The 26,807-nt window shown below is 48.0% G+C and overlaps 1 long non-coding RNA gene across 1 annotated transcript in view; it reads right to left on the bottom strand.

The window, feature by feature from the left end:
* The window catches only part of LOC140218759 (uncharacterized), a 145,384-nt gene that overhangs the window by 60,715 nt on the left and 57,862 nt on the right, over window positions 1-26,807 (bottom strand). The window contains exon 2 of the long non-coding RNA XR_011894937.1: window positions 11,008-11,134. This is a non-coding gene — a long non-coding RNA (uncharacterized lncRNA). The remainder of the gene's footprint in view (window positions 1-11,007; window positions 11,135-26,807) is intronic.

Consider the following 26,807-nt stretch of genomic DNA (forward strand, 5'->3'; position numbering starts at 1 on the left):
GTGAAAATGCAGTGATCTATAAAGGTTACCACAAAGTAGTACAGCAATAAAACCTGATAAAGACTAGCGGTTGATGAAACCAAACATAAAAGCGGGAAAAGGAGAAAATACATATAGATATACAAGTCCAGGGAAAAAAAAACATTGTGATCACCATGTGTGCATGTGGCTACCTTCCAGGAAACTCATTTTTTTCCCAATGGCATGGAACTGGAAGAATGTGCTTGCATCAGCAAGCTGTCAGTCTGTCTATTGGAATAACAAGTGTTTCTTGAAAGGTACCGGCATGCAGGATTGGCAATTGTAATGATTTTTTTGTAATAAATATTTATTGTAATAAATATTTATTTATGTTTGGCTGCATCAAGCACCAATTTTTATCTATCCTTCAAAGATGTCTTTCTTTTTCTGGGGAAAACTCGGGGAAGGCAGGAGATGGAAATTCAAGACGATGAGCAACATGAGAACAAGGTGAAAGTAGAAGCCAACGTTTCCACACGTGGACCTTGAAGAAGACAAGTCCACTTGTCGAAACGTTATATGGGGTTTAAGTTTATGTAGTGTCATACTACTGTTACACTGCTATTGCCAGATCAGTGTACTATATGTGCCTTATGTTTGCTTGCATCTTCATGATTAGCAACCTCCTCTGTGTGTTTGGCAGTTGCATACAGTCTCCTGGCCTAATTGTTTGCCCCCATATTCCACGGTACGGGCCTGTTATGTTTCAAGTTCAGGTACTCCCGAGGTTGTGTTTCTGAAGGGAGGGGTAGTCGTCTTTGCATCTCATATGCTAGCTGGCATAGTATCTTGGGACAAGGTTCTGAGCTCTTGAGACAAAGAATTTGTGCTGCAGGCTGCAACTCTACTCTGTCTAGGTGCTTGTTCGTTAGCTCTTTCTCATAGAGGTCTTCAAGCATGGTAAAGTTGGAAAGACCTGTTATTACTACCCGATGCCTGTATTCAATGAGTTGTCTTTTTTGTGTGCTGCTGGTAATGCATACCGTACCACACCTTGGACACAAGCACAGCATCTGCGATTTTCTATAGTATCCATTCGTCCACCCCCATTATTTCGAGATTATTCTCTTCACCAGGTGTGGAAGTTGCGTCCAGGCATTGCATAATTGTTTCACCCACGTGCTGGCTCTGCCGTCATGGGCTTACACTAGCTGAGGATTTGTGGATGTTGACTTGCGGGCATATTTGTCCAGCTATGTGGATCACAATGTGCAATCTAGGGTAGTTCTTGATTCTAGTCTTTCTTTTTTTTCCGACGTCGATATGAGCTGACTTATCAGAAAGCGAGAGGCCAGACTGGCCAAGAAAGTCTGCCGTGTTGTCGAGGGCTTGTTGCATCATTCTTGATCTCTGTACAAGATAGCTTTCCCATAGACTGTAATACACCATAGGCTGTAGTGTTTCTTGTAGTATGCCTGTGTTGTTGGTGTGTGTGGGCCTGATGTACCTCCAACTCTCACCTGGAATTTTCTGTCTTTCAGAAAGTTACTGTTTAAGTGCTCTACCAGAAATGTTTTTGCTCATCATTCCTCTTATTAGAGCAGCATGAGCTACTGCTGTTAAAAGCCTCTCCACTCTCTTCATTCTTTCATAAGCGGTATTACACAATGTCCTGCAATAAAGTTTCTGCTGCTTATGGCCCACTCATATCTGCCAGAAGGGACAACTCTTGAAAAAGGTTTTTTTTGTGCTATGTGTGCGACGTAGTATGAGCATTCATGCCTTGACATTTATACATCTGTAGAACCAGCTTCCTGACAGAGTACTTGCTATACCTGATCATGCTTACTTGTGCAGTGCTGTTGAACAATACATATTGATGCAATGAATATTTACACACTCGAATTATCACGAAAGATGGTTGTTTTACAATTCTGCCCTTTGCTTTCTATTGGTGTTAGATTTTGCATAAGCATGCCCGCTATGCAATAGCATTTTGAAGTGTAAGGGTTCAATAAAAGGTGAACTAAACCTAAGTGCAAGAGCTTTTTTTCTCACCTACGACTCCCATCGAAATGCGACTTCCATGGCTGGCAAATCCACCCCTCGCCTTGTGTTAGCAGCAGATTGCTATAGCCACAGTGGCAGGTGAACAAATTGAAGAACAATATTTCTGTCTATAATTTTTTTTCTTCCCTATATGCAAGTAAAGTTTGGAATAAGTTTGTCATTGCAAAAAAAGCCCAGTTTGTAATCTTTTATTGAATAAACAACATATTGTGTATAGTTGAAATGCAGAAATTTGTTCTAAAATCCTCGGGTGATGTATGTTCTTGCAAGTAGCATGGTATTTCATTACTTATAAAGATAGTAATCGCAGCGGATATCGTTATATGGGTTTACACACTAATATATGTGATCACAAACTTATTAGAAACTTGCTAGAAACGTGTAAGGCATGAATGTTTCTGCACACTTGATCAGCTGTGAACATGCAAGAACTGCTTGTACTGGCTGACTTCACTGCACAGTTTTGATTTACTTTTCTTCAGCGTGTCGTTTTATACTGGTTTATCCCCACAAGAACAGGCCGTTTGCCTGCTTTTCGCATTGTTGCACGAGCTCTACATAATTGTGCAGGTGGGTACGTCGTCACTTTGCCACTATAGCAAGCAATTTAATTAATCTACTAGCTGTACAGTTAATTACCTTGCAGAGCAAGTGTTCATACATATGCAGTAAGGATACAAAGTCCGCAACATAGTCTATGTTTATTGGTTTCTGTGCAAGAAAAAAAAATTCTCCAGAGAAGAGGTGCAACTTAACGTGCATGTAATATTTTATTCAAACCACGGATTGAATGCTATCGTAGCAAATTCATTACGATAGCCTACACTTTTGCTCTGTCAAATTTAATAAGAGGCAAGATAAGCTTTCAAGATGTATCGGGAAATTCATGCTTGAAAACCGACAAGAAAATGCAACTGAACGGTACCGCGTTCAGCGCAACGTTGAAACTTCGGGTACTTTGCTGTCTTGTCATTTGCCCTTGCCGAGGTTGAAATAATTCAAGCTGCTCCGTAAGCGCGATTTTACAAAAGAACATTGTGACGACCTCGTCGTCTGCTGGGGATCGAACACCTCCTAGCACTGACAACTCGCAAAGGCGTACGAAGCAAACGTGAAAATGCACTTCATTTGCTGTGTAGCGTGTCAACAAACGCATAGCAATCGGAGAATGCAATCTGCGGTACAAGTTTTTTTATTCTCCCTTCGCGTACGTACCGAATTCGACGATCCACGTCTCCGCGCATTGCACTTGTCGTACGAGACGCCATTTTCCAAAACAAACCGGCGAAATAGCTCCGTTGACAGCTCTCCGCGCAATTTCGACGGAAAATCGCAGCGATCGGTGCGACGGTGCGACCAACCGGTTGGTCGCAGCCGAAAATCGGGGGGTCGGCACTGCGACTGCGATTTTCATCGTAAACGACGGAAATCGCACTTCCGGTGCGACGAAAATCGCATCATGTGAAACAGGCTTTACGTACGCAGAGATGCAAAGGGGGAGAGAGAAGCGCACCGTCTTTCGTTGCGCAAATGGCAGCAGGAGGGGGATGGGGGAGGAATTTGTAATTCGCGTTGTACTTCGGCCGAACGCGGTCACGCGGGATTTAACTTGAACGCGATCTGCTTTGGGAGCACAGTCTAGGTGAACCGATGGCTTGTAGTTAGTTATCCGTGCGCTGTGTTCTCGGCGCTCAATTTGCGTTGAGACGATAGACAGTGCAGAGGTCACTTCGCTTGCTGCTGCTGCCGTGATTCCTCACGCTAACGTTATGACACCGAGCGCCCGCGGTCATCGAGTGTGATGAGTTCATGTTTGCCTGTGCGCGCTCACACCGTGCTTGTTAATTTAGTGAGTGAGCGAATGTTTACAAGGGGGCTTTCTACTCTGGCGGATGCTGCGTATGGCGCGGCCGCGCGAGCCCTACCTTGAATACGCTCTGCAATGCGGACAGTCTAGGCGCACCGAGGGCCAATACATTCGCATGCGCTATAGCACACATACGCTTGCGCGTCACCCACGTTCACCAAGTGAAACGTCACTGTCGCTTTTTGTTTCCTCGTCTTGTTTTCGCCTCTGTCCACGTGCGATGTGCGCCGCAGGCCTCCAGCAGGATGCCTTGATGCGCGCGCTCCCGGGCGCTGCTCATCGAGGCACCTTCGCCTCCATGATCGGTAGCGGTGGCGGTCACTCCGAATGTTCGTCTTAACCGAGGAGCACGTCTGAGGCGGTTTGTCGTAAGAGGATTTTTTTTCAAGTCCATGGAAAACCAAACAAACGTTCCCATGTTGTTCGTTATATGTGAGAATTCGGCTTAACCGAGTTTGTCTTAACGAGAGTTCACTGTATATAGAACGAGAAAAAGGCAAATCGAGGCACTCGATTATTATTAGTTACATCATAAGATGCCAGCAAACAATGACACCAAGGGCAGGGTAAGGGAATTTATTCGTAGTTCCTAATTTATTTGAAGAAATGTAAGATTAGTGGAAATGAAAGTGAATGAAAAATAACTGGCCGCAGGTGGGGAACGAACCCACGTCTTCGCATTACATGCGCGATGCTCTTACGAATTGAGCTACCGCGGCACAGTTTTCCCAACCACTTTCGGTGGTGTTTATGTCCGTCCACTAGAACAAACCCTGGGAGTGTTACCCAGCGCCACGACTCGCGGCCATGGTAGTACAGATGTAAAACATCCTATCTACCACAGGCGTCACGTAGCACGTGAACTTTTTGGGCGAAGGCGACTGGTCAGTAAACCCACACATGCTACGAAAAGGCATGAAAGCTGGCGGATTTGAGACCTTCGCGATGTGATGAACGAGAAGAAAGGAAACAGAGGGCCCTGATTATTATTAGTCATATCATAAGATGCCAACCATGACCCCAAGTACAGCATAGGGAAAATAAATAACTAAATGGAAGCGAAAGTGGATGAAAAAAACAACTGGCCGCAGGTAGAGATGTACAAATGAGAGAACGGCAGGGAGGTTAACCAGAGTTAAAACCTCCGGTTTGCTACCCAGCACTAGGGGAAGGCAAATGGGAACTAAAGACGGAAAGAAGAGCGGGGACAAAAAGGAAGGCGTGACAAAAAATGGGGATGGGATCATTATAGTATTTCTAATAGGGCACTACTACGTAAAAAGATCAACAAAGCCTTGACCGACTCTCGGTGCGACGACAGTTCATGTCGGCATTCCAAGACTGTCTGTTCTGAAAGTGGCCTGTCGTCAAGACGTGCCAACACAGCCGCCAGCGACAGCCGGTGGGCACTGTATCGAGGACAGTGGCAAAGTGCGTGTTCTATAGTCTCCTCGCCGCCGCAGTGACTGCAAGCCGCGCTCTCGTCCATACCGGCTGGGAAGGCAAAATATCTTGTGAAAGCGACACCAAGCCACAGTCGGCACAGTACTGTTGTCTCGAGTCGAGAGCGCCAAGGTGGGCGGCAGGTAAGATACAAGCCAGCGTCTACGAATCACGCGATGCTACATGAACCTTTTTTGTTCAAGTAAAAAAAAAGTTATTTTCGTCTATTTTAAAACTTACATTTTCTTATAAAATGAAGCGCACTTCACGGTGTTTAACTCCGACTCAGTTTATCTATTATTTGTGTTATATCTCGTGAGCAGTAGTCCGCACTTCTCAACAGAATCGCACTCACCGAAAAGTAAGACCAATCAGCGCATTTCAAATCAAGAGTGAGAGAGAGAGAAGGGAAGAAGGAAAGGCAGGCAGGTTAACCAGACTGAGTCCAGTTTGCTACCCTACACGTGGGGAGGGGAATGGGGGAGTGAGAGAGAGAGAGAGAACATGAGTCTACACCGCACTTTCCCATGCACTAAGTTAGGTGTAGGATGTCTATAGTCTGGCACTCAAGTCTGTTGCCTTCAGGTAGTGAAAAAGCGCTCGAACTGCTTGCTTTCTGCGCTAATGAACTGTGAGGCCAGGCTCCCAAGATCTTCGCTTCCGTAAATGGCCTGTCATCCAGTCTATTCAAGGCACACTGGAGAGTCTGACGTTGGTTATAAAAGCGAGAACAGTGGCACAGATGACTGATCGTCTCTTTACAATTCAAAAGAAATGTCCCCTGTACTAAGCACTATGACAACTCGCCGTCACCACGCTGGCGCAGTTAGGCGCCTGTAGAAATCAAGAGCCTAAGCATTTGTTCAGCCAACCAACCAATCAATCAATCAATCAATCAATCAATCAATCAATCAATCAATCAATCAATCAATCAATCAATCAATCAATCAATCAATCAATCTTATGTTCAAGCAAAATAACCATGGCGTCATTTTTACACAGTGTTTTACTGTTGCATGGCCATTGAAACGAGCGTGGTTGTTCGCAGAACAATGCTTGGTCGGAAAATGTCGAGAACCGGATCACGCGTGAACGTGCTTGGTTCACTATATCCCCGGCAAAGAGCTTCAGTCAAGCTAACTTCGTCTGTTAAACAAATATAAAGTTCAGGCCTTCGACTACTTCCTCGAGTGAAGGTATAGCAGTATACTGCTATAAAACATCTGCCCGGTAGCACTGTATGGGTCCCTTCACTGCGGATACACATATATATCCGCAGTGAAGGGACCCATACAGTTCTACCGGGGCGATGTTTTTTTTTTTGTGTAGTTTTTTTTTTTTTTTTTTTTCCACGCGAAACGTGTCTCAGGAGAGCTTACTTTTACTGGGGCATTCGACCGTCGGCGCTTCGGTGGGCCGTTAGCATCTCGTTACGACAGTGCTGCGTGCAAAAGCGCATCAGCCCCTGCAGCGACGCTGCACCATGTATCTGTACGCCTCGGGCGACCTCCATTTACGTCGATCGTTGCTTCGATTACCGGGCGGAACCTTGTCAAACAGGTGCTATAGCGATGTGTGCGCGTTATAAATGGTTTCTCTGCGTTCCCATTCGCTCTCTCGCTCTCTCTCTAATTGCAGGCATTTTGGAACCCGAGCGAGTTGCGCGCCGGCTTGAGGCAGTGTTTCAGCCGGCGTAAGATCTCTGGGGGAATTCTGCATGGTTTGGCAGGTAGTAAAGACGGAAGGCGCCGCGCAGACGCATCGCTCGACGGCCGACACGTCACGTGCACGTGTTTTTTCTTTCTTTCTTTCGTTGCATTTATTGCGGGGCACAAATTACTCCTACTGGTTACAAACAGACAAACGAGCTAATGAGTCACTTCCACTTGCACGTAGACACGTACAGCGACGTAGACACATACGCGGAGTGCCGTAAAGTTCTAGAGAGAGATATATATAAACGGGGTGGGTAAGGCAGGGAGGTTAACTGGAGAATATTCTGGTTTGCTACCCTGCACTGAGGGAAGGGTAAAGGGAAATAAAAAATTGAAAGTATAACGGAGAGAAAAGGCAAAGGCCTTTTCTCGATAGAGTTGACCGCCGAGGCCAACCATTTCCAGGGCCTCAAATATATCCTCATGAAGAACACTGTCGTATGCTCCTTTTGTCCAGGAAGACGGCGACAGATAATCGCTTAGACGCCTTTTGATGTTGAACGCATGAAACCAAATCGATGACGTTGCCAATTGAGCATTGGTGACATCGAAAGACAACCATGGCGTCTGGGTAACCTTCGTAGTGTTCTAGGCATCATTGAAGTCTGGTGAGGATAATTTATTCTATCACTTTCCAAATGCAACTAGCCAGCGCGATTGGGCGTTATGAGGATTGGGCGGTATGAGGTTTCAAGAGCGGCACCAGGCGACTGGTCTTCTGTTATTGAGGAACATTTCCTTCCTGCCAGGACTCATTTAAGATGTGCAGCAGTGCACTTCGCTCCTGTTCACCGAGTTGGCACAATATATAGTAAGACATACCATCTTGACCAAATGAAGGGGACTGATTACATAAGGCAAGTGCGGCGTCGAACTCTTGAGTTGTGAAAGGCAGATCCATACGTAAATCCCATATGTGTCCGGAACGTAGTTAAATGTAAGTGAACTTGTACCCGTTGACTGGCCTGCAATCATGGAACAGAAATCTTCCGCTACATCGACGTCTTGTAAGCGGTGGAGGAGCACTAGAGCCTTGAATGGGAAGCATTCTTCCGGAACAGGACGTAGGCCTCTCACAGTTCTCCATGTTTATGATAATGGTTTACGGGGGTCCAGGGACCTATAATATTTTGTCCATCGTTCGGATTCCAGTTTACCTATGCGACGCTGTTTCTTCTTTTCAGTGTGCCGGGCTGTCCTTGTATCGCACGTGAAGGGCATTTGTGCGTCGGTATCTCCGTTAGGCGCGACGACGAATCGCACGAAATCGCTCCAACTCCAGGTCGAATTGCGCGAACATCGGTGAGCACATGAGCGTGCACATAGCGATCTGCGCCGCTTCTTTAATGGCTTCTTGCAGTCCAGAGGAGATGCCTTTATGACAAGCGTCCTCCCGTAGGCTTTTAAACGCAGTCCAATCTATTCATAAGTGGAGATTTGATCGCTTCCATTTGTCTCAAAGTCCAAAAACCACTTAACGCGCGTGGCAAAGCGGCGTGATACAAATGTCAAGTTCCTTTATCTAAATGTACACAAACAGCTGATCTCTATCAGCGCATGTTGGATTCGTATACCCCTCCAACACCTCGAATGTTATGCAAAGGATGATTATCATCATTCAGTACAGTTGCAATCATTCAAAACAGTAAGCGACAAATAACCGTATAAGAGACATTCTGCTCAAGGAGCAGTCTAGGTTAACAGAATAAAAAAACTAATATGGTGCTAAGGATAGACACCAGAGAGAGAGAGAGCAAAGACAGGAAAGGCAGGGAGGTCAACCAGACGGGCACCCGGTTTGCTACCGTACATAGGGGGTTGGGAGTAAGGGGAATAGAAAGAGGAAAAAAGGGAGAGAGTAAGCACTGAGCGCGGTATGGGATGGACACTATACATAGGGACACTATAAACGGTCTCTTAAGGCGGTGCACTTCAAGTATTGTACCAGCGCGCACGAATCGCTTTTCGTGCCAGTGACGGGTCTGGCCGTGGTCCCAGTATCTTTGACTCGGTGAACGGTCTTGAGTACAGCCGGTGTAAAGTTGCCCACGGAGAGTGGCGTTGTACATCGTAGCGAGGGCAGGTACACAATAGGTGCTCGATGGCTTCCTCGCACCCACAGGAGTTGCACACCGGGCTCACGGCCATTCCCTAACGATAGGAGTAGGCGAACAATATAGAATACCGCTGTGGACCATATTCAATTTGATAATGCAGGTCCATTAGTTAGACAATCACTTGACGGTCAACCTCTTTGCCTTTCGTATCTCGTTTATCTCTCTCTCTCTCTGGCTATAATCTAACATGCCGGTCTTCCCCATATGCAAATTGCAATAATATAGATGCATCACGGGCGAGTAAACAAACATAAAGAGATGCGCACGCGTGGGAATTAAGCGTCGTCAGCACTTTCCCGTTAGAACTGTTGGACCAGTCGTAATAAAAGAACACAACATAGAAAAGTACACCTCTTCAAGACGGCTAATTATTGCCTATTGTTTTGAATAGTTGCAATTGTGCTGCGTGATGATAAGCATCCCTTGCGAAATATTCTGGGTGTTCGAATGGTTCACGAGTCCAGCATGCAATGATATAGATCAGCCCTTTGGGTACATTTAGACAAAGGGTAGCAGAAACAAGAACGCAGTAGAGTAGAAGGCGTTACGAAGAAGGAATGTGGAAGCATAGAATGGTCAGCAGGTATCGGCGGCAATGATTGCGACCACAAGCGCGCAAGTATGCAAAGTGCTTTTTTTTTTTTTAATTCTGGTGATAAGACTATTATGGCATCTGCCAAAACGGCTGCATAATTGGCTAGTTAAATTGAAGCACGCTTAAGGACTGCTATTAATTAATTATGGCGTTTTACGTACCAAAATCACGATATGATTATGAGGCACGCCGTAGTGGGGGACTCCGAAAATTTGGACCACCTGGGGTTCTTTAACGTGCACCTAAATCTAAGCACACGGGTGTTTTCGCATTTCGCCCCCATCGAAATGCAGCCGCCGTGGCTGGGATTTGATCCCGCGACCTCGTGCTTAGCAGCCCAACACCACAGCCGCTGAGCAACCACGACGGGTAAGAACTGTTGGAAGACTGATGTCAAGACCATTACATAAATAATAACGTTATTAAATTTGTATCTGTTATTTTTAATTTTTCCCACACCAAGTGCCCTTTCCTTTGCGAGCACGTGTTATTAAAGGCAAAATGAAGCAAACAGACCGTGAGAAGTTTATTGGAATTACCGCTGACCCCGAGCCAGAAGTTCAAATTGCATATTCTGTCTGTCCATAAAAAAAATCGCTCTCGAGCCACTCATTATTCTTTTACATTATTGCGCAAATGTTCAGACAAACGTACTTTATATTGTACTATGTCCCGGGGAAATAATAATTTTCAGGCATGTAACATAGAAAACAGCATTCAAGAACAGCCGTCTGTAATAACATTCCCGTCCCCCTTTCCGTCATCTAAACCTCCGTTCCTCTCGCAATGCATGCCATTTGTGTTACATAAAATTTAACTTGTTGATATTGCTTTTAATGATCCGTTTGTTCGTTTCCGTTGCTGTACTCTCATTTGTTAATGCGAGCAATAGAAGGTTCGTTTGATGGAATAACTTCTTTTAAAGGATAAAGTATATCTGTTCTGGAATATATTGTCACTACGTATATAGTTTTGAGCCTTCATAGAAGATGTATTCTTTGCAGCCTGAGCAGCTACCTGCTTATATTGTAGAACGTCTAGTGGTGCATGATGTTCTTGTCAATGTTGAGTACAATCTAGTTGCTTTGTTCTGAATGGCATCTTATTATTTTTTAAATATGTTTTATCACTGCGGCACGTAAATCCAGGTAAAGTTTTTTTGGTCAACTTTGATGGGTGGCTCTCCCACAGTTTTCTCTTTTGGTCCTCCTCTTGGAACTTTGTGAAAATGAAACTTACTGTCCGACTGACTTTGCTGGCTCGGCTGGCTCGCTGTCCTGTCTTGGCTTGGCTTGGCCTGGCTTGGCCTGACTGGCAGGATGGCTGGTATGCACAGAGAGCAGGCGGGCCGTGATGGCATCGACCCCTTGAGCGTAATGACAAACACAACCACCACGTAAGCCTACCTTAACCTCCGATATGATTTGGTACTACGAGTTACGGCGGTTGCACAAGGCGATATATCAGGAATCAGTCTGCTTAAGCTTGTGTCATGACAACGATCGCGAGCCTCAAAATTTTTCTGCATTGTGAAGAGCCTACAACAGCTATAGCTGCGCAAAATGACATTGACGAAATGTTGAATATTTCAGCCGGGTGACATAGCGTCGTTGTACTGTCACTGATGAACGAGACATCGAAACACGTTCTGTTTAAGTTCCTTCACTCTCTCTCTGTCTCTCTCTCTCTTTTGTTCGATGTTGAAAGCAGTACAGCTAACATGGGTCGCCTTGAACACCTTTCGAGGTGGAACGCGTTCATCAGCCCCAGTCGACAACCTTACGGAGCACGTCCACTATAGACCGCGCGCAAGTGCAAGCGCGTCCTTAATGGCTGCGAAGATCATTAAAGTTTAGCGGTAAATCATAATTACGGGCGCGCCGTGACCTCGAAACGGCGCGCTACCAGAAAGACCGCGCCATTTACTGCCCGCAGCAGGAGACTCGTCGGAGCAGTGACTGCCTCCTCGCTCCTGTCTGGACTAGCACGAAGCCTGTGCCAACGGACTCTTCATAGGCTTACGTGGAATAAAATATTCCTAGCCACTGAAAGCATAGAAGGGTGCGCCTTTATTGCTTCGTATATTCGCTCAAATTAGGAGGATTTGAGAGCACCAGCGTTTACGGCCTCATGAGACAAGACAAAGGAACCAATGGGACAAAGATAGAGAGAATTACGATGACCTGTGTTGCGGAGCAGTTCGGTGGATTGGTCACACGCTGCACGCAACTGCTGCTATGCGGCGCACGACTGCGCTGGCCAGCGCCCGTGTCTTCACGGAATGGCGCGTGAGTTAATCGAGCCGCAGCGCCTGAAGATCGTTCACCGCCGAGCAAAGAAACCGTGAGCGCAGCGCCGAATAATATAGACCCCTTTTGGAGCTGGCGCAGCCCGGCTTGCAGTGGACTACCATTAATCAATGCCGACCGATGCAACCCCGCCCCCTCTTTGCTCGTGAGTTGCAGTGGGAGGCGAATCTTAGCTCCACTGTGTGCACGCTTGCGATGGCCGAAACGGCTCAAGGATGTGGGGAGAGAGAAGAGCGTGTAAGGGCGCTGAGGTGGAACGGGTACGACGTCTCGGAGATTCGGTGCAGCGCGACGGGGGGACCGACAGAGGGCGCACACATACGCTCAACGAAACAGCTCGATCAACACAACGACGTTGTCGAACCTCAAGCACCGTCTTTAAATCCCTTAAGCATTTACAGGCGTGACAAAACAACACTTCGTTAAAGAATAATATGCGATGACTTCCAAACGTGTAGACAGCGTCGTGTGCTTCTTGTGGTTCCTGTGAGACACTTGAGCAATCGATATTGGAGTGTCCGGCTTTCTTTGCACGCGTCGCTATTGAGAGGCTATCATCGTCTTCTTGGCCTGGAACGTGTGACCCTCAACAGATGCTTGCACCTCGGTGGCTGTGCCATCTCGACGCGACCAGACCTACACCGCCTTCTTTACTTTTCGAGAATAAGTTGACATTGGTTCTTATTTGTAGCGTTTTTCATCCTTGTTTGCGAGGCGCGAAACCTCAGACTTTCATTTTCTATAATGAGTACTCCTTACTGTTTAATTATCGCGACCTGAGGTGATTTTTCTCTGTTGCTACTGCCTACAGTTAGCCGGACGCAAAAGCTGACAAGGGGATTCCTCACTCGCACGCGTAGAAACCGGTAGTAAGCTACTTAGCGTCGCCATATGCCACCTTCTGAAACTATGTAGCCAATATCAGTAGCCACGAAGTCAAATCACAAGCCGGAGTCATGTCTTCGGCAAGAGCGATATTGAAAAATGCGTTCTCGTGGAAACGCTAGAACACGCGAGAACGTCCCGCAAAGGCCGCTGAGCCCGCAGCGGACGCTACGCAGCTTTTGAAAAGCTGCGGGCGCACGCAAGATACCGTGCGTGCTCCTGCGTACTGCGCATGCGCACTGACGCCTCCGTAGGTTTGCTGCATACGCAGAGCTGCTGCGGTCGCCCAACTAAAGCTGTCTATTTTCTTGCACGGTGGAGCGAAAAAGGCGACGCCAACGGTGTTGCTTTTCTTAAAGCTAGAAAAAACACATACTCGCCCACATGCACGCGCACAAAGCCCCCAGTCCCATTCCAACCTCAAGGAACAGAATGAACGATGGCTGACGGCGTCCTATCTGTTGCCATTCGGGACACGTAAGCCTGCACTATATAGGAATCGTATAGGGCTCTTCGGAGTCATGCGGACTGATAGTTCGTGTTAGAGGGCCTTGCGTATACCTTTATCAAAGCTTTGTGCCTGTCGGCAAGCACTGTAATGCTGTCGCACTGAAATATAAAATTTGAAGCACAGCGTATATATTCCCCAATGTCCTGAGGGCAAATTCCAACATACGTACAGCCGGAGACAAAATTTTGCGCAATCTGTGATCGCGTGCTTGTGACCAAGCAAGCTTTGGGTCATGCTTATTCGCAGGCACACGATCACGAAAATAGGCGCATGCTTTAGAGGGCGGAAGATCGCAATTTGGCACGCCCTCGTAGATCCCGCGAAATTTTGTCCCCGTCTGCTCGCATATGCCAGGACACGATTCGTTCGCTTGTGCCGAGCAAAAGGACGAGCAAACGTGCTTCTGTTCTCGTTCCGTTTGATTGGACGTTCCGCTTTGAAAGCTGGTGTCATCCGCCGCTGTGCTGCGCGCAAGTTCACCGGTCTCGGTCCGGGGACAGTTGTGCAGGGCGCGTTCGGCAGCGAGGCGTGCATCCTGGACAATGTGGGCCATTCTCGTGTGCAACTTGTTGCACGCGAGAATTTATTTATTTATTTATTACTTCGTGTGCGTGTGTGCGTGCGCGTGTACCGTTAGAGGGATTCAGAGGTGATCGCTGAGCGTCACTGTGACGTTATCGAGGTCTGCTTGCAGGATCAGAACCACATGAGAAAATACATTCTCTGGGACGATTCTATGAAGTTCATGTCGTCCTCTATGCAAATGAAGTTACATAGGCGTGCTTTGTTAACCCGGAATAAGGCATGCCTAATTGGACTTCAGGGACGCCAAGATTTGTCCTAGTCTGGGGATCTATCCCGAGGCCAATGTGTTTGGGCTCCATTCCCGTTCAAGAAATTCCGGATACAAATATACGCCTCTTGCGTCGAGCAGTCACTGGATTACAGCTGTGCACGGGCCGCAATTCTGAGCCCGCGCCCGGCCCGGGTCCTACACTACCACAGGCGGTCCGGTCCGGCCCGACGCTAAAGAAGCCTATGTTCTCCCGGCCCGGGCCCGGCCCGACCTGCAATAAGGCGACGCCGACACAAAACGAAACAAAATCAGGAAAATCAGTTTATTTAACTGACCTTATAATGTTGAACTCTTGCATTCCATATGACAAAATCGTGAATATATACAGATGCAGCGCGCGCACAGAATTGTTATTCTAAGCTATTGTGCAAAAATAACAAGTTGTCCATTGATGAAGGGTTAAGGCAAGTGCGGCGCTCCTGCATTATGAATCCGGCAGCGCTGAAGTTTCGTTCACTGCTTGAACTGGCGGCCGGAATGGCTAACAGCCTCTTAGCAAGAAGAGCAAGTTTTGAGTACGCGTGGCTTCCTTGGCCCGGGCCCGACCCGGGCCTGGCTCAAGCCCGAGTAAGAGAATCTCCGAATGGCCCGAGCCCGGCCCGCGGGCCGGGCCGGGTCCGGGCTTTAGGGCCGGCCCGAGCCCGTGCACAGCTGTACACTGGATAGCACTAATAACCCGATAAACAAGAAATGGTTACCGGTAAAAAATCAAAGCACTGCATGTGAGCTTGAAAGTCTATTCTACTTCGTCTATAAAAGCCGTTTGGTTTCTTGCGCAATCAGACAATAACACAACCCACTGTTTTCCCTTAGAAGCCACGCCTGTTTCCAGCTACTCGCAGCTCGCCTGTTGCGCATGTTCCTGTTTTCCGAAAATGCCCGGAGATAAAGGGCCACTCTGAAGGCCGCAGCTGCAACACCCACTGACACTCAATTTAATCTAGCGCTAACTTAGAGTGTTTTGCTTCATCAGCATTGGTTAGCGAAATACATTCATTGTTGTTCTCCCGCCCTCCACGCTATATTACACTATCTGGCTCCTGAGCTCACAAACCTGAGCTGCATTCATGGGACCATATTGTGTCAGAATTACGTGAGGAATAGATGTGATCCGCGAGAAGCATTAGTCCGAGGATAGTAAAGAAAGCTTGGCAAATTTCGTGTGTTCTTTTACAGAACTTGTGGAGCTAAAACCTAATCTTTCAAAACGACGTGCTCCCTTCCAAATGTCATTATTATTATTATTCGATGGTGCAAAGGGGCACATATGAACCAGAAACAGGCAAATCACTGAGATAACAGTTCGCTCGCGAGCTACATACGCGCGTCGTGCGAGTGAAACTCGAGAAACCCAGACACTAGCTGGCAGTCTAGAATGCGCACAAAAGGAGGATGCATTCAGAGAAAGGATAGACGCCGGGACAGTAGTGCGTATCCTGTTCCCTGGAATACGACCGCGTCGACACCTCGCTGACGTCAAGAGTGGGACGACACGGCGCACGGCCGCACGTTTCTGCACACGTTGTCAGTCCCAAACGTCTTTTTAACTTCACTTCGAGACCAAAAAACGCCTGTCACCGTATACGTGCGTACGCAGCAGTGCGAGCCGGTGTCAGCAAGGAATGCATTTCCAGTGAGCTATTGCCAGGCGTCAGCGCGCCCATTGCACACTGCCTAATGACGGCTCCGTAAAATAGGCGTGCTCATGTTTCCACAAAGTTCTCTGAAACTATGAGCCTTCGAAATTTCGGCATGGAGCACGAGCAGCTACGCTCAGAGACTGCGACAACGGACTCCTCCAATCTTCCGGCACGCGCAACATCACCGATTTTCTAACAAACAAATAAAGCAATATGCTTATTTTCTTATTTCATTTTTTGAAACTTTGGCACTCTAGCTTTCACTCTGCTGTGGCATTTCTGAACCAGACTCGCTGAGTTAAAATTACGCAGATCGCACGTACTGTGGGAATCGAATTTATGCGATGCATTTCGCAGGCAGCTGGCTATGGCCAAGTTCAATCTTGTGGTGCTGCCCCTCCACCAACTCTTTGACTCTCGATGTGTTCGAGTAGGGCGAGACCTCGGACATGCCGAGGGTAAGAAAGAGGGTGGGCCTGCCTAGCTGCACGGCCATGGCGAACACGTTTCTCTTCCTTCGCGCTCACTAGTACCTTAGCAGTACGCCATCCTCGAGCTGCTCAAGTAAACCCCCGAGGAAAGCCACAGTCCGATCTGATGCTCTCTTCGACGAAACTGCGCGGCCCTCTAAGAGCTGCTCTGTTAGCGTCAGAAGCCGAGGTCGTCGATCCAAGTCGCTGTATTGGCGCTGCCATGATGGAGTTCAGCGCCATGTTGTCGTGCTCAGACTCTGTGTGCAGCACGAACGAGCAGGCCTCGGTGCTTGATTATACGGGCGGGTAAATACGAGAATGGCCGTGATAGGCCGGTGCGGGCGTAAGGAGGAACGAGGAGACGGTGCGTTTTTGTCCGGCGATCGGAAATCTCTCTCTCCCTCTCTCTCTCTCTCTCTCTCTCTCTCTCTATATATATATATATATATATATATATATATATATATATATATATATATATACGTTCGTGGGGAAATGTGCTTTTGAATCGCTGCTGTGACAGCGTGTTCGCGGTCATCGAATGTGATCCGTCCAAGTTTACCTGCGTGTGCGCAGCCCCGTTCTTGGCAATTCAATGATAAAGCGAATGTTTACTGCGATTTACACGATCGGTAATACTGCGAACTTCGTGTAGCTGTTTAATATTTTGCTATCACCACAAATGCTTCGCCTGCCGGACGAAACTGCGGCTTTTCTTCTTTCTGCGAGCCAAGAGATGCTGCCCTGTCTCGGACAACAGCCGAGCGGTTTCGCGCACGCAAACGACATCCGCGACATGAAGTCTTCGTGCAGTCTTCTTGTCTTCGAGAAGCTTAGCCCTGCATGTTACCCATGTGCTGCTTGGCGCAAGAGCGTGGAACACATCGGCTCACCGATGTGTTCATCGACGAGCCCGATTACTCCAGATAGACACAATACAAGTCGCATTTTCCTTTTTAGTAGTATTAGTATTTATTCTTTTAGATAACCCACGTGTGTGCGGCCCAACATCGACAATACCTGGTCCGGTCATTGATGACGTAGAACGCGGTGTACTTGGCTGTATTTACTGGTTTAGTGCGATGCATGTTGCCCGCAGCGGCGACTTTCGTCGGTACAAGCCGCCAATGTTTGCGCGGCTGCAAGCTCCCGCACTGCTTGCTCGTCACCAGAGGTCGAAGCGCCGGCCGCATTTTAATTGCAGTGCTCGCGGCACAAGATCGCGGAATCCACATCAAACGAGACAAAGGGCTCGCTGGAATTTGGAGACTTGAACTGATCAACAGATCAAACCATAGCTTTGAGGCAAGGTTCAATATCAATGTTATGTAAACCTACAGGAACGTTCGTTCTTAATAATACGTTTTCTACTTCGTACATAACCCTGGGCTAGGGACAGCGAAAACTGTAGCAGTGTAGACAAAAAAACGTTTCGCACCCGCGTCTACAAAAAGCTGCACGTGCGCGTTCCAAAGAGAAGACTGGACGACCGTCACTGGCCCTCTCACTGAACGAGGAGAAGGGGAACCGAGGGGCTCGGTTTTCGTTAGTCACAGCAATGTGAGGCCAACAGACAATGAAGCCAAAGAAAGGTTCGTTGTCTCGCTGTCGCTTTTGTACGAGTCCTGTTCAACCAAAATTTACATCAGCGGCTCGGACTCCTTTGTCCCAGCACGGCTGTTCAAACTGAAAGCCCGAACCTGGCACATTACGGTATGCACGAGACCAGAACATGACATGAGTCGATTGTTCCATAGAGCACACATCTCGCATACGGACACTATTCCGCCATGTTAAAGCATTCCTTCAAAATGAGCCACCCTTTATGCGTAATTGCAGTCACGAGCAACTGGCGTTATGCGCTCTAACGAGACTTCTGCTGCCGGTAGTCGAACCCGCGACTTTGCGCTTGTCAATGGTGCGTCGCAGCCGCTGAGAGCCACACGGGCGGGTGCGTACGCAGGGCTTCCGCAGTGCCCTGCCCGCGTTCCCGTCGCCCCACAGTCAACTGCAAATCTACGTCCCTGAGAGGCGCAGCGTACGCGTGGGCGGCTTTGTTCGCGGAGCAATGCAAAGCCACGCCGTCGTCGGCGGGAGAAGGACAATAACAACAATGCAGGGAACGCGCGCCCCTGCCGCCACGTGGTCTCCCGCTGATTGAAGTATCCTGTGCGTTCCGTCGGACGGGCAATTGCTCGTGACCTTGGCGCTGGTTTCGGACCTATCGTCTGTCTCTCACTACGGAACGTTTCTCCCTCTCTCTCTCACTCTCTCCCTTCCGTCGTGCTCATTTGCGGTTTTCCCTTTAGAGATGCCGCTGCTGGTGCGTGCGTGTGCATTTCGAAGCGGGGATGGGGTGAAGGCTCATCTCTTCACAATACACGCCTCGCTCCCACCCTGCCCGCAGCCGCCTTCGGCAAAACTCCGCATCCCCCATTTCATGCTCAAAGAAAGGCTGCGGACGGCTACTTTTCAAGCCTCTCCCTTTCTAAGTTTTCCTTCATGGCATTTTTTCTACTTTCTCGCCTTCTTTTTCTCTTCATTTTTATCGTTCTTTCTTTCTTTCTTTCTTTTTGCACATTCTTTATGCTTTCTCTTCGTACTTACGTGCACCCTCTTTCCATCCCCTTCGTTCTATCTCTTTCCAGCCCCTGTTCTTTCTGACGGAAGATGCCGTGCGTAAGTGATTGAGCGCAGCCTCACTCGCAAAAGAAAAAGAAGCCGGGTGGGGTGTCACCGCCGCCATCCCAAGGGGACAGTGGTGTGGCAGGGCTTTCAACTGCGCGCGGCATCATCTTTGCCGAGCCGTCGCATCGTCCTCCACTGGGTACACTCGGGGTATCCCGTATCTGCGCGAGGGCGCCGACAGAAGAAAGGCCCGGGCCAGTTCTCGGAAGAGGGCGCGAGAGTTCCGAAGGCAGCAGGGACTGCAGGTGCCGCCACCTCGAAGACGGACGCCGCGAATGCGCGCATCTTCGCTCTTCTGCGGAGAGCTTGCTTGGAGCTAACTTTCGCTGATTTCGAGGTTATGAAGAAAAGTAACTGCGCTCGTCATCGAGAGAGACAGAGTTGAGAGTAGAGAAAAAGTTACAGGTGCTTAGAAGGCGCATGTATTATTAAAACACACACACACACACACACACCCATACACACACACGCACATATATATATATATAAAGAGAATATACGATAGTGTGGTTGCCTGTGAAAAACTTACTACGCTCATTTCTAAGCTATTAGTTGCTATTATTATTTATTTATTTATTTATTTATTTATTTATTTATTTATTTATTACCTCAAAAATTTTCTTGTTGAGACATTACATGAGGGAGTGGATGGTTAATGGCAAACAAGGATGCAAGTTACAATGGGATATTTTCGATGAATCGCTTGAATGCAAGTGGGTCGATGATAGTGGCAACTTCATGAATAAATAAATTATTATTATTATTCTGTCATGTGGTGCCAGTAACATTCAGCCTGTTTGATTAAGACGTACGCCTGTGGCCTTGCTTGTTCCAGTGCTTACTTGTATTTTTAATTCTGGTTTAAAGATGAACACATTCCCAAAGGCTTGGAAAACAGCGAAGGTCATTCCCGTCTTTAAGCCCAGAGTAAAAACTGCTGCCAGTAGCTAAAGGCCTATCTCTATCCTATGCGCAGCATCTAAATTATTTCAGTCAACTCTGCACTTAATAATTTTGTCTTCTGTATAATTCGTATCATTCGTGTCATTTCGTAGCATTCCTCAGCAGCATGGTCTCATATCGGGACGCTCCACAGCTACTAAGCTCGTCAGCTTCATGATGCATGCCTCTCAAGCAGTGTATCAGAAAGGGCAGCTGGATGTCATTTATCTTGACCTCAGTAAGACGTTTGATGTTGTATGCCACAAAATACTCCTTCAAACGTTGACAAGATTGGATTTGCACGATTCTATCACAGCGCTGATAAGAAGCTACCTATGCGACCGGTACTGCTACGTTAGCGTAAATGGTCAGTCGTCAGAACGTTATGCGGCTACAAGTGGACTTTCCCAAGAGTCTGCCTATAGGCTCTCTTGTTTCCCTGCTGTTTATTAACGACGGTTCGGTAGTCGTTCAAAACTCTTCAGTTTTTTTTTATATGCTGACGATGTGAAACTTTTCAAAGCTGTACCAAAATATCAATGATTGCGCGCCTCTTCAGAAGGACATCGCGAATTTTGCGTCATGGTGCGCTGGAAACAAGCTCATCATAAACGCATCAAAAACGAAAATCGTAAGCTTCACGTGGTAGACTGACAGGATCATATTTCCTTATTGCATTAAAGACGTTCTCCTGCCAAGAGCCCAGTGAACTAAGGGCCTTGGAGTGTACTTCGATAGCTCTCCCAGTTTCTCGCCCCACGCTCAACAGACGAGGCAGCGCGCACTTTGAACGCTCGGGATAGTATGTCGTGGGAAGAGAGACTTCAAACAACCCGTGCCAACTGCAACTTTATATATAAGAGCGTGTGCCCTGCAGTTCTCGAATTCGCCTTCGTCTTTTGGAGTGGTACTTGTAGGTCAAATTATGGGTGGCAGAAACACGCGAGAGGAACATTTCAGCGGTCGCAAGCCCCATTGTTGCCGCAGCCACAAAAGTGTCACGCTATTCGCGTTTTTTTTTTTTTTTGTGAATAAACTTTGTTTGGGTCATCGCGATTATATTTTGTTGCATGAGCAAGGGACGGGCCTTTAACTCCACCGACTACGTATTCATGGGGCAAGAATTACACCTTAAATTCTTAATTAACTCTTTAAAAGTGACTTCGAAGCTTTTTTCGTCTAAGCTGGTGTCATCGTTTTTGACACTGGCATATGTTGCTTTCCAAGACGGCTGCAGTCGATCGGGGCGCAACGTCGGAACGCACATGCACCAAGAATTCGGCGCACGTTAGAGAACGTCCCCACGAAGCCCTGTCATGACATCGACCAATAAAATTGAACTTCTGCACCTGAGTCGGCCTAGTGGCATGTGAACCCTTCTGCCGCTTTCCTGAATGAACCAAACAATGTGCTTCGTATATCTACAACCAAATAATGGCAACAATTCATTTTTCAATGACGTGGCAGATCGCGCAGTAAGGTCTGCGAAGTATTTTATGATATATGGCTCGCGTATAACTTCCACGGAGTAACACCAGAGCTATGGAAGACGCCGTAGCGGACCTCTTGGAACAAATTTTGACCATCAGATTTTTAAGACGTGCACCCTCGGTACACTGCGGTCTTTTGCCTTCGTATTCAATAGCCTCCCGCGGAACGTGGCTACACTGCATGACCGGGAATCATCGCAACCCTGAGACCAGCAGCGGAACATCACAGCCACGAAGCTACCCCGGCGCCTGCGGAGTACTACGTGCGTTAATAAATAATTTGTTAGCTTTGTAAAAGTAAACTGTCTGATTACCTGAGTGACTCCGATGGACAGATCATTGGGAATGGTTGGCTAGGATGGAAATGTAAATTTGAACAAGTAATCATTTCGCTGGCCACCGGAACTTTGATTTCACATCTGCGGCGGCCGCATTTCCATGAAGCCGGAAAGAAAGAAATTACTTGTTTACCAATAAGGCTTGTGTGTATGAGAAAGAGCCCCATGTCGTGCGAAGTATAGTCCTCCCACTTCAGCTTATATCACAACCAAGCTGTGTGTTACTGAGAAATAACCCAAAGATTAAATTGAATTTTTTTCCTGTGGCAGTTGGAGCGATAAGCACAGTTGGGTGTAAGCTGTACGGCGGCATACATTTATCCAGCTATAGATTTTTTTTTAAATATGCAGATTCAGCCGACAAGTTGCAGTCTTTGTGAATGGAACGCTTAGTGAAGCGTTATACAAACGCTATGCAACTAACGGCGATGCGTAGACAACCATGCTGTACAGCGTGTAGTCTCGTGTAATTGTTCTGTTTAACCACCGCGAATATGTCGCAACTTCTATAGCATTTGTGTCACAGTGGCACATCCGCGAGGAAGCATATGAATTCCAAACCTCGAGGAAGAGGCAAAGAAAGCTTCGTTAAAAGAAAGCACACAAAAAGGGAATGCTTCTCCGCTGGTATACTGCAATAGTTCACTTCCTTTTTCTTCTTTGTAGGGGGCTTATTTAATGCCAAGCGCAGCATCACGTGATGTGGACAACAGCATGCGAACCCGGCATGGCGTTCCAGAGCGGCGTGCATGTGTGAACTTCACACGGAACCAGGTCAATTCGCTTGATTGCGGCGTAGGAACGTTTCCTGCGGGACTCATTTCTCTATGATACTCCGGTCGTTATTAGACAGCTTTCGCCCTCGAAATGCGCTCAGGCGTAAAACTATGCTATTGTTGAAGGAAAACATTCGGTATGCCAAGTGGGTATCGGTTAATTCTGTAGCAGTTTCCTCCTGTTTGAAAACACCACCGTTTAACAATGACGCCACAGAAACCTTTCATTTGAGTGTCCCGCGCCGAAGTGAGATCAAACTCATTTAAAAAAAAAGGGGGGGGGGGGGGGATTTCGAGCTTTATAAGGCGTCCACTAGAGGGCACCCAGCACGCATTTGGGCTCAAGGGTACTGAAAAATTTTACGCTGGCTCAACATGTGCGGCGTTTTGCTGCTAACGTACGTCGACAAAATACTCTCTAACGCTTATTCACCAATATTTTATTCAGGCATGCAGAAATGTCAACAGCGCGCGACCCAGGACACAGGAAAAGAGGCACAGGACAAAGCTTTGATATACACACCACTGAACTGAAAACCGGCAACCGGCGGGAGGGAGGGGGTGGGGGAGGCGTTATTTTTGCTGCACCTGGAACTGAACCGGAACATTACAATTTTGAAAAAAAAAAAAAAAACATAACGGCTTTCGACTCAAATTGCCACCTTTTCTGGAGCTTTTCATCCATGCATTGCCTGCACTTGTGGCTCAACCATGCTATACCTCATTGGTAAATGCACACCACCTTCCCATAACTTTAATAGTATATAGCAGCGTCCTTAGTGCTGTTTTCAGCGTACTGTGTCAGCGGGCAGACTAGGTGTTCTGTTGATGCGACAATACTTGCATCCGCATCCGACGCGCGGACTCGCCGCGCAATATGTGCTCGAGACAGTGGATCGTACATACGTGTGGCTTGGCCCCAGCGGGACTTTGAACGACAGGCATTGATCTCTTCGCCGCCAACTAACAACATGTCGTTCAGTGAAAAGTGTTACGTGCTGGACCATTGACCCGACATATCACTGAAGCGAGCCGTGTAGGCCCTTTCATAATATTTAGTTAGCACAGGCCATAGATTCAAGGCTGTGAACGGGTCCTTCGAAAACAAACGCGCATATAATCGCATTCTACCGGCTGTCCTGATCATTATTCTTCAGTCCCCTATTTTCTTCTCTTCCCTTTCCCCATGAGAAAGGTAACAAGCCGGAGGACTCTGCGTTTGGTCAATATGCTCTCCTCTCTCTTTTTCGCAAAATAAAGCTTCCCTTCAGATATATTCCAGCCTTGCTATTGGACCTGCATAATTCTTTTGTAACTACGTGCGGTCCGAAGAACAAACAGGCGCAATTTTTCAGTTCAGCTTAGAACAAGCGTCGAGTTTTTGTACAAAATAAATTTGTGCTGTTCTCCTGCTATTATATTTAGGTTATGCAAATGAACCTGAACCGGTTCGAGCCGGTTTGAATCGCTATTTTTTTGGCTCCGGAGTTGAACCGGAACTGAATCGCTTTCCGTCAACCGAAACTAAAACCGGCACAAAAAAAAATCGATTCGGCATTCTGGCCAGCCCAAGTGAACAAGCTGTTGACACTCACTCACCCTCACGTCCACTTATCCTATTGACACTAGCGTTCGCGAGCATTTAGTCACCGCGGCACTTACTCTAGCACTAGGCTTATCAATACCTGTCGGTACCGTCAAGTGTCACAAAGCAACGTAGTGCAAATGTGGGGAAAATGCAGCCCAGTGATGCAACCAACACGAACATCCAAAAGTGTTGGTCTGGACGCCGTCTATATCCGCCGTGTTTGCTCTTGGAGCCAGGATAAAAGAGGACGCGCCCGCCCTTTGAGCCATTTGCATCAGGAAAAGAGCTGACTTCGATAATAGCGTCCCGCGTTAATTGCTTTATTACTTTTTTGCCGCTGATCAATAGATAGCCTTTACCGTGTTACCACTGCTATAATATATTTTTGCTATCGCGAAAAACGCTCTTGTTGTATCAGAAAATAGGTGAACGGCACAACGATTCAGGAAGTCAAAGTAGCGTCGGATGGTTTCTTTTAAAATGAGCTGCCGGCTGCATTGACGTTGGATATATAGTCATTTGGGCAGGTTCCCCGGCTCCTTCCCGCCCTCAAATGAGGCCAATACTCTGCGAAGGCACATAGAGATGGCTTAGCGGCTACGAGATATTCAGCTGCTTTTCGAGTGCACCGGTATTACAACACAAAAAAATTATCTTGCTTTGTCAAGGGGGCCCGTGCGCGTAACATCACCGCATGTGGAGATTTAATTTCGGCGCACTCTGTAATAACTTTGAACAACCTCGCCGTTGCATTGCCGCAGCGCTCGGTGTTCCGTTTACACGCGTCCGACCAGCAACGATACATAATCCTGCACTGCATACGAGAACACGGCGGACGCAGCAGGAAGCACTGACAAACGCACGTGCACAACATATACAACGCCGGAGCGCTATACACGGTGCGGGTATGGAGAGATGTACCGCAGGGAAAGAGGGTGCATGTTAATTAGACCAGCCTGGGAGGCACACGACGCTGCCATAGACAAAGGCGGAATGGGGAAGAAGCCGCACTTAGGAAGTGGCAGGCCGCAGGCACCAGGCGGCGGCGAAGCTAGACGCAAAGGCGCCGAACGGGGTCAAACGGCGCCGGGCGCCTTATCGGTCAGAAGATACAGGCACGCCGCTGGGCGCCGGGCCGGCGCCGACGGGGCACGTGTTTCTGCCGCTGCGACGGCGGGCAGTGCCACTGCTTTCACCACAAGAACGGTCGCACGCGCTCAGAGCAGCGTCGGCTCCGCTGTCCTGAATGGAAGCCCTCTGTGTGTTGTTGTTCTCCAATTGAGCCCGAACGGGGTCAACTCTTCGCCCGGGCGTTTTTAGCCGGCCGCACAGAGCGGGTAGTTTGTCGCCGCCGCATGTCCCCATTTAAATGGATATACTGCGCGTGGTGGTGGCTTGTTCGGTGCCACTCTGTACAGAGAGAGAGAGAGAGAAAGAAAAAGAAAGTGCCGCGCCGCCCGGTCAATTTCTTCGCTCTTGTATGAAGGGAGCAACGCTTGCGTAGTGCGCGCGTACACACGGGGTTCCTTGTGCGCGACGTGCACTTGCCGGCGTGTGCTCGAGAGGAACTGAAGAAGCCCACAACGGGCGACGTGCGCTCGCCGGCTTTTCTCGTATCCCCCTGCGCGTCCGTGTTTCCGAGCGAACACGTGCGTGCGCGAGAGAAGACCGCTCTGCGCGAACCGGGCGACAAGTCCTTCCGCCAGGATCCGCCTCTGCTCCCTCGACACAAAGATGCTCGCTGTCGCTAATTCGGCCCGTCCTCGACCCGCTGTTCACTGATGAGCGGTTGAGGACGAGTATTTTTCTTTTCTCGGGACAGTTTCGGCGGAGCGTGCTTTCCTTGCGCAAACTTGGCCCGCCTGCGGGGGCGCATGCGTAGGAAGTATATGGAAGGTACCGGGAATGCCTCCAGCGCTGGAGGCACGCGGAGTGCTGATAACGGGGGCGTGCGCGGACGCTGCGTGACGAGTGACGGCTTTATGGCACAGTTTCGCCTTTCCGCGAGATTGGGGTAGCAACGATATACCGGAAGTTCAAGCTAGTTGACAAACCACTCTGTTTACTTCGCTACCCTTTTTATCCCTTTTCCCTCACCCGTACAGCGCCGTGGAGGTGCCCTCGCACGAGAGGCAGTAACGGCGCTGTACTTATCTCTTCCTTTTCCCCTTTAAAACCACTCACACCTTTCGGGGAACCAGCACTGTATACGCTGATGCTCGGAAAACGAATTCCTTGGGAAGGTGGTACGTGGACTTTGGATGGCCAAACTGCCGTTCGGAAGTAGCACGCGCAACCATTCTACAACGGGAGCTGCTGTTGATATGTTCTTGTCGTCTAAATACGGTAACACTTATGTAAGTGTACATTTTATATCCTAAAGGTACACTAAAGAGAAACACATAAGCCCAAATTTAGATTTATAAAGTATTCTTTCAAGCATATGATTGATTTTTAGAAAGATAAGGGATGCCAACTTTCAATTTCCGTAAGCGACTCTTTCTTTGCATCTTCACCCCACTTTTAGGGTGCTGGTTGCTGCT

The sequence above is a fragment of the Dermacentor andersoni genome, chromosome 6 (genome assembly GCF_023375885.2).
Source record: "Dermacentor andersoni chromosome 6, qqDerAnde1_hic_scaffold, whole genome shotgun sequence".
Classification (NCBI taxonomy): Eukaryota; Metazoa; Arthropoda; class Arachnida; order Ixodida; family Ixodidae; genus Dermacentor; species Dermacentor andersoni.